This window comes from Salmo salar, chromosome 10 (genome assembly GCF_965601325.2).
Source record: "Salmo salar chromosome 10, fSalSal1, whole genome shotgun sequence".
NCBI lineage: Eukaryota > Metazoa > Chordata > Actinopteri > Salmoniformes > Salmonidae > Salmo > Salmo salar.
The window spans coordinates 49,859,501-49,869,289 of record NC_138300.1 but is presented as its reverse complement, the minus strand read 5'-3'; positions in this window follow the sequence as shown (position 1 = coordinate 49,869,289).

Below are 9,789 nucleotides of genomic sequence, written 5' to 3'. Positions count from 1 at the left end.
TTCAATCTGACTTCTGACATACTGTAGAAGTGTTTGGTTCAATCTGACTTCTGACATACTGTAGAAGTGTTTGGTTCAATCTGACATAATGTAGAAGTGTTTGGTTCAATCTGACTTCTGGCATATTGTAGAAGTGTTTGGTTCAATCTGACTTCTGACATACTGTAGAAGTGTTTGGTTCAATCTGACATAATGTAGAAGTGTTTGGTTCAATCTGACTTCTGGCATATTGTAGAAGTGTTTAGTTCAATCTGACTTCTGGCATATTGTAGAAGTGTTTGTTTCAATCTGACTTCTGACATACTGTAGAAGTGTTTGGTTCAATCTGACATACTGTAGAAGTGTTTGGTTCAATCTGACTTCTGGCATATTGTAGAAGTGTTTGGTTCAATCTGACTTCTGGCATATTGTAGAAGTGTTTGGTTCAATCTGACTTCTGGCATATTGTAGAAGTGTTTGGTTCAATCTGACTTCTGGCATACTGTAGAAGTATTTGGTTCAATCTGACATACTGTAGAAGTGTTTGGTTCAATCTGACTTCTGGCATATTGTAGAAGTGTTTGGTTCAATCTGACTTCTGGCATACTGTAGAAGTGTTTGGTTCAATCTGACATACTGTAGAAGTGTTTGGTTCAATCTGACTTCTGGCATACTGTAGAAGTGTTTGGTTCAATCTGACATACTGTAGAAGTGTTTGGTTCAATCTGACATACTGTAGAAATGTTTGGTTCAATCTGACTTCTGGCATATTGTAGAAGTGTTTGGTTCAATCTGACTTCTGGCATATTGTAGAAGTGTTTGGTTCAATCTGACTTCTGGCATATTGTAGAAGTGTTTGGTTCAATCTGACTTCTGGCATATTGTAGAAGTGTTTGGTTCAATCTGACTTCTGGCATATTGTAGAAGTGTTTGGTTCAATCTGACTTCTGGCATACTGTAGAAGTGTTTGGTTCAATCTGACATACTGTAGAAGTGTTTGGTTCAATCTGACTTCTGGCATATTGTAGAAGTGTTTGGTTCAATCTGACTTCTGGCATACTGTAGAAGTGTTTGGTTCAATCTGACATACTGTAGAAGTGTTTGGTTCAATCTGACTTCTGGCATACTGTAGAAGTGTTTGGTTCAATCTGACATACTGTAGAAGTGTTTGGTTCAATCTGACATACTGTAGAAATGTTTGGTTCAATCTGACTTCTGGCATATTGTAGAAGTGTTTGGTTCAATCTGACTTCTGGCATATTGTAGAAGTGTTTGGTTCAATCTGACTTCTGGCATATTGTAGAAGTGTTTGGTTCAATCTGACTTCTGGCATATTGTAGAAGTGTTTGGTTCAATCTGACTTCTGGCATACTGTAGAAGTGTTTGGTTCAATCTGACATACTGTAGAAGTGTTTGGTTCAATCTGACTTCTGGCATATTGTAGAAGTGTTTGGTTCAATCTGACTTCTGGCATACTGTAGAAGTGTTTGGTTCAATCTGACTTCTGGCATATTGTAGAAGTGTTTGGTTCAATCTGACTTCTGGCATACTGTAGAAGTGTTTGGTTCAATCTGACATACTGTAGACGTGTTTGGTTCAATCTGACTTCTGGCATACTGTAGAAGTGTTTGGTTCAATCTGACATACTGTAGAAGTGTTTGGTTCAATCTGACTTCTGACATACTGTAGAAGTGTTTGGTTCAAATTGACTTCGGACATACGGTAGAAGTGTTAGTGGATTTCTTCCATACTGTATATTACTGTGGATTTGTTCAGTTTATTGGGCTGTAAGAAATCATGCTGTCGGTAGTTACTTTGTTCGAACATATTTACTATAGTAGAAATGAATCCTGCTATGAATGAGGGGTAGTAAAGGTGATGTTAAATAAATTGTTATTTTTTTCATGACTGTCCCAGATGTCCTATCCATCCTGTAACATGTTGTTACGGACCTTATGAACATATACTGTATTTATTCATTACATTTAGCCTTTACAGAGATTCTGTTCTAAAGACAGACATAAACAGACTTCAGATAGATTCTGTTCTAAAGACATACATAAACATACTTCAGATAGATTCTGTTCTGAAGACATACATAAACATACTTCAGAGAGATTCTGTTCTGAAGACATACATAAACATACTTCAGAGAGATTCTGTTCTAAAGACATACATAAACATACTTCAGAGAGATTCTGTTCTGAAGACATACATAAACAGACTTCAGAGAGATTCTGTTCTAAAGACAAACATAAACATACTTCAGATAGATTCTGTTCTGAAGACATACATAAACATACTTCAGATAGATTCTGTTCTAAAGACATACATAAACATACTTCAGATAGATTCTGTTCTAAAGACATACATAAACATACTTCAGATAGATTCTGTTCTAAAGACATACATAAACATACTTCAGATAGATTCTGTTCTGAAGACATACATAAACAGACTTCAGATAGATTCTGTTCTAAAGACATACATAAACATACTTCAGAGAGATTCTGTTCTGAAGACATACATAAACAGACTTCAGATAGATTCTGTTCTAAAGACATACATAAACATACTTCAGAGAGATTCTGTTCTGAAGACAGACATAAACAGACTTCAGATAGATTCTGTTCTAAAGACATACATAAACATACTTCAGAGAGATTCTGTTCTGAAGACATACATAAACAGACTTCAGAGAGATTCTGTTCTAAAGACAAACATAAACATACTTCAGATAGATTCTGTTCTGAAGACATACATAAACATACTTCAGAGAGATTCTGTTCTGAAGACATACATAAACATACTTCAGAGAGATTCTGTTCTGAAGACATACATAAACAGACTTCAGAGAGATTCTGTTCTGAAGACATACATAAACAGACTTCAGAGAGATTCTGTTCTGAAGACATACATAAACATACTTCAGAGAGATTCTGTTCTGAAGACAAACATAAACATACTTCAGAGATTCTGTTCTAAAGACATACATAAACAGACTTCAGATTGATGCTTATTCACTGTGTTTTAAAAAGGGAGGTCACAAACGTACACGCAAGTAGGCCCACACAGAGAACTCCTAGGCTTGCGCACACACACACACACACACACACACACACACACACACACACACACACACACACACACACACACACACACACACACACACACACACACACACAACCTCTACCCGTACACACGTGGGCGGTAGGCTTGTCCCCTGACACTTTGAACCTTTGAACCCTGCACAGTCATCAACAAAACTCATCAACCTCCCCCCAAAACCCCTCCTCCCTAAATAGGGAGGTGACGTCCCCCACCTATAACACCCCAGCAATCAGAGAACCAAGGCTGTGGCCGCCCTATCCTGCCCTTCCCTATTCTGCCTTGCCCTGACACATGCAGCCAACACACTCTAAATGACCAGCAGCAGCTCTGTCCTAACACTTTATTACAAGATGCAACAGGGATACACCTCCAGCACAGAAGCAGTGAAAATGTCTAACTGGCCTCTTGGAGACCCTTTATATTCTTATCAGACAGCACTAAATGTTCTCTAAACACCAGCCTGACTAAATGTTCTCTAAACACCAGCCTGACTAAATGTTCTCTAAACACCAGCCTGACTAAATGTTCTCTAAACACCAGCCTGACTAAATGTTCTCTAAACACCAGCCTGACTAAATGTTCTCTAAACACCAGCCTGATTAAATGTTCTCTAAACACCAGCCTGACTAAATGTTCTCTAAACACCAGCCTGATTAAATGTTCTCTAAACACCAGCCTGACTAAATGTTCTCTAAACACCAGCCTGAGACGCTTGTAGCAAGTCTAAACAAGAGGCAGTAACGTTGCCAGCTGCTACAGAATCACACAGTTTTCATAATGTCATCAATTGAATAATAATCAGTGTCCTCGGTCCTTCAGTAGATCTGGCATCATTCACTCTCAACAGATATGAGAACAATCCATATCATTCAGTATCAAGTCTAGTGATCATCAACCTGCACACCAAGTCTAGTGACCAACAACCTGCACACCAAGTCTAGTGACCAACAACCTGCACACCACATCTAGTGACCAACAACCTGCACACCAAGTCTAGTGACCAACAACCTGCACACCAAGTCTAGTGACCAACAACCTGCACACCAAGTCTAGTGACCAACAACCTGCACACCAAGTCTAGTGACCAACAACCTGCACACCAAGTCTAGTGACAATCAACCTGCACACCAAGTCTAGTGACAATCAACCTGCACACCAAGTCTAGTGACCAACAACCTGCACACCAAGTCTAGTGACCAACAACCTGCACACCAAGTCTAGTGACCAACAACCTGCACACCAAGTCTAGTGACCAACAACCTGCACACCAAGTCTAGTGATCATCAACCTGCACACCAAGTATAGTGACCATCAACCTGCACACCAAGTCTAGTGACCATCAACCTGCACACCAAGTCTAGTGATCATCAACCTGCACACCAAGTCTAGTGATCATCAACCTGCACACCAAGTCTAGTGATCCTCAACCTGCACACCAAGTCTAGTGATCCTCAACCTGCACACCAAGTCTAGTGATCCTCAACCTGCACACCAAGTCTAGTGACCAACAACCTGCACACCAAGTCTAGTGACCAACAACCTGCACACCAAGTCTAGTGACCAACAACCTGCACACCAAGTCTAGTGACCAACAACCTGCACACCAAGTCTAGTGATCATCAACCTGCACACCAAGTATAGTGACCATCAACCTGCACACCAAGTCTAGTGACCATCAACCTGCACACCAAGTCTAGTGATCATCAACCTGCACACCAAGTCTAGTGATCATCAACCTGCACACCAAGTCTAGTGATCATCAACCTGCACACCAAGTCTAGTGATCAACAACCTGCACACCAAGTCTAGTGATCCTCAACCTGCACACCAAGTCTAGTGATCCTCAACCTGCACACCAAGTCTAGTGACCAACAACCTGCACACCAAGTCTAGTGATCATCAACCTGCACACCAAGTCTAGTGACCATCAACCTGCACACCAAGTCTGGTGATCCTCAACCTGCACACCAAGTCTAGTGACCAACAACCTGCACACCAAGTCTAGTGATCATCAACCTGCACACCAAGTCTAGTGACCAACAACCTGCACACCAAGTCTAGTGATCATCGACCCGCACACCAAGTCTAGTGACCATCGACCCGCAAACCCACAGTTGCGTCAAGTTGTCTGGATATCCTTTGGGTGGTGGACCATTCTTGATACACACGGGAAAAACCCAGCAAGGTTGCAGCTTTTGACACACTTTTGTCTTGCCCATTAACCCTCTGAATGGCACACATACTCAATCCATGTCTCAATTGTCTCAAGACTTAAAAATCCTTCTTTAACCTGCCTCCTCCCCTTCATCTACACTGATTGAAGTGGATTTAACAAGTGACATCAATGAGGGATCAAAGCTTTCAGCTGATTCACAGGTCAGTCTATGTCATGGAAAGAGCTGTTCTAAATGTGTTGCATACTTAGTATATAGAAATATGCTCAACATTGTGCTAATCACTCTAAACTGAATATTATTCAGTGATTTTCAAGGTGGTAACACCAATGACTTAAAACTGAGGGAAACACATTACTAGTAAAACATTGTGTAAATACTTGTGTTCACTGTCTAGCATGTTTTCTTGTTAAATAACAGTTAAATAAAACAGAAAATGTATCATTTCTCATGTTTTTGTCAATTTAAAGGGTTTTTACATAGTGCCAAATTCAAGGAACAGCATTTACCACCGCAATTCAAGAATGACCCAAAACCATTGTTGAATGAATATTGGTCTGGATAATAAAAGGGAATTGGGATTACCACTGCATGCCTCTAGTCTACGCTTCACTGATTATGGTAAAACCTCCCACCAAAAAGGCATATTCTTTTAAACAGTTTGGAGCTTCTAAATTGGATTTTATGGTGCTGGTTATTGCATGACTCTTTATTCCAAAAATGTACTTTCTCACAAAAATTGTAGCAGACACATTGCCATAAACTAACAAAATACTTAACTGTCCTAGGAACCCAGACCTCTTCTTCTCGAAGTAGCCAAGATGCTGAAGTTCTGACGTAGCCAAGACGCTGAAGTTCCGACGTAGCCAAGACGCTGAAGTTCCGACGTAGCCAAGACGCTGAAGTTCCGACGTAGCCAAGACGCTGAAGTTCCGACGTAGCCAAGACGCTGAAGTTCCGACGTAGCCAAGACGCTGAAGTTCCGACGTAGCCAAGACGCTGAAGTTCCGAAGTAGCCAAGACGCTGAAGTTCCGAAGTAGCCAAGACGCTGAAGTTCCGAAGTAGCCAAGACGCTGAAGTTCCGAAGTAGCCAAGACGCTGAAGTTCCGAAGTAGCCAAGACGCTGAAGTTCCGAAGTAGCCAAGACGCTGAAGTTCTTTGACAAGAGCCCATTTCTTTATTATGCTCATGGCCATGAAGTCAACTGGCTCCACAGTAGAAAATTATAGATCTACTGTAATTGAAGGAATAAACATTGATCCCTGACGTATCCCTCTGATCCCTCTGCTTACAATCCAGCCTATTTGAGCTTCATGCTGTTGAACACTACAACAGGTATTTTATTAATTTAACTCCTCTGACCCTCAATGGTCAATTGAAGGTGATTAAAAGGAGAAAGTTTGATTGGGGGAAGCGGAAGAGGGAATAATATTCAGTGGTGTAAAGTACTTAATTGAAAATACTTTAAAAGTACTACTTAAGAAGTTTTTGGGGGTATACGTACTTTACTTTACTATTTATATTTTTGACAACTTTTACTTGTAACTTCACTACATTCCTAAAGAAAATGATGTACTTTTTACTCCATACATTTTCCCTGAAACCCAGAAGTACTCGTTACATTTTGAATGCTTAGCAACACAAGAATATGCTCCAATTCACACACTTATCAAGAGAACATCCTTGGTTATCCCTACTGCTTCTGATCTGGCGGACTCACTAAACACAAATGCTTCATTTGTAACTTATGTCGGAGTGTTGGAGTGTGCCCCAGGCTTACCATAAATAAAATAAACAAGAAAATGGTGCATCTGGTTGCTTAATGATTTATACTTTAACTTTTGATACTTAAGTATATTTTAGCAATTACATTTACTTTTGATGGTTACGTACAGTATATTTAAAACCAAATACTTTTAGACATTTGCTCAAGTAATGTTTTACTGGGTGACTTTCACTTGAGTCATTTTCTATTAAGGTATCTTTACTTTTACTCAAGTATGAAAATTGGGTACTTTTACCATCAATGAAAATATTTAATAATAATATTTCCTGTGAAATGATTTAAATCTACATCACCTTTACTTTAATTTACTGACTTTGTCCCCGTTTAAAGTGGCATTTAAATACAGTAGACAACAAATGACAATAGAAAATTAATAACAGTTACATATAGTATATACAGATGATAGAAGACCAGCCTGCTGGCCTTACTGGGTGGATAGGAACAATAACCCCAGCTGTTTAGGAGGGTTATCCCACCTGGCACAAATGATTGTCCAGTTCAGTTTTTTTTCTGCATGTGGGCTGGCTGCCCTATACCTGCACCCAAAGGGGAGTATTTCAAAGTCCAGGTACATGGGGTGGCTTGGGTCTAAAAAGATTTTGTGAGCCTTGCTGAAGGCCTTGACCTTAAAGATCTCATCCAAGCCTGTCTGTTTTACTCCTAGTACCCTGCTGAAGACCTTAAAGATCTCATCCAGGCCTGTCTGTTTGACTCCTAGTACCCTGCTGAAGACCTTAAAGATCTCATCCAGGTCTGTCTGTTTGACTCCTAGTACCCTGCTGAAGACCTGAAAGATCTCATCCAGGCCTGTCTGTTTGACTCCTAGTACCCTGCTGAAGACCTTAAAGATCTCATCCAGGTCTGTCTGTTTGACTCCTAGTACCCTGCTGAAGACCTTAAAGATCTCATCCAGGCCTGTCTGTTTGACTCCTAGTACCCTGCTGAAGACCTTAAAGATCTCATCCAGGCCTGTCTGTTTGACTCCAAGTGCCTTGCTTGCTGTGGTGATAATCCTTCTCAGCATATTTCTCTGGCTGACAGTGGCATTGCCAAACCAACAAACAGTACAATAAGTTAAAACACTCAATGGAAGCTAAAAGAGACCCAGCATAGTCCAGTCAACATTAAAAGATCCCAGCTTTAAAAAAATTAAAAATTAAACACACCTATATTCATTGGCAAATATACAGTTCTGTTTTTAGTTTTCAATGGTGTCAGGGAAATCTGACCTTAGGCCAGTGCTTATTGGGTCAGTGCTATCCGAAATCCTTGGTACGTCCATACCATTCTTCTTCTTCGGTGAGGTTTAGCGGAGGTTGGCATTCAAATTATGTTGCATTACCGTCACCAATTAGACTGGGGTATAAATCCATTATACTTCAATCCACAAAATTAACACCTACCGCTTCTTTCTCCAATACTACACATTCCTTTGTCTCATGCCCTTCTGCACACTTCTCACACCTAGGAACCTCCCTCCGACACACTGCTGTTACATGACCATAAGCTTGACACCTGTAACAATGTACTGACTTCGGTTACAACTGCCCCCAACTCCTTTACACCCACCCTGAAACCACAAATGGATCCACCAAAAGGCAAGGATCCACTTTCTCCAAAAATGTCACTCCTACTGGACCAAATTCTTCTTTATCATGTCCATTGATGCCAGGCTCGGGCTCCGAGCTCTTCACCACACCTTCCACTTCACCTAACTCGCCCTCACTCGCTTCCATTTCACCTCCAGCACTCGACATGGCGTACTGCTCACTCTGTTTGTACTTGCCGCCAGTCTTCTTCACCCCCCCCCCATCTCCCTTTCTAACGCCATTTTCATCAAATTCAGCCTCTGCTTTCCTCATTCTCTTTGACACCTTCTTCTTGTTTTTCCTCTTCCGTTCCTTAGAAGAAAAACAGAAGACTGTCTCCTACAGCTTAGGTAGAGGCATTAAGTCCCCACACTCATAACAGAAGTTCCTGTGGTTCGGGCTTGTCTCTGTAGCCTTTTTCCACTCAACCATCCCCACAAAATTCACTCTCCACATCCCTATCCTAAAACCTAACCCATACATTAACCCCTACCCTTAACCATAACCCTTACCTAACCCTAACCTTAAACCTTACCTTTACTATTTCAACTTACAACTTCCATGGGATAGGGACGTCCCAAGGATTCCTGATAGCACGGACCTTGCTTATAGAGTAAAGGCTGATTTACAGTTTGTCTATTGACATGTCTGTAGACAATTGTCGAAGTGACATCATGAACATTCTATTGTCAGCAGACATTAGTGCTGAGCGATGCTTTTTGATATTGATTCGGTTTCGGTAAAAAAATGTTTACATTAAATGCAATATGCATTATGCTGGTTGAATGCTGTAACACAGAATAAAACTATTAATAAAAGTCCCATGATGGTAGTGACTGCCCATTACTGCTCATCACTTAACAATAGTTTATTCACATTACTTCACTTTAAAATATTTTAGTTGTGTACTTTCCATTTGTTTTATTTTATGAATATTATTTCATTCCAAGTCATCATCTCATCTCTATAGAGCTGCTGTCTATGCTGTTTGACAAACTCAAAACATTTTTTGTTCTTCAGAGTAAATAAGGCATACTTTTATGACTGCTGAATACCAACTATCAATCACATAGATCAAGTATTTTTAGGTAGATGTACCTTGCAAAGCAGCAGCTGCTCTATATCACCTCACAATCGGGCCATCTACTC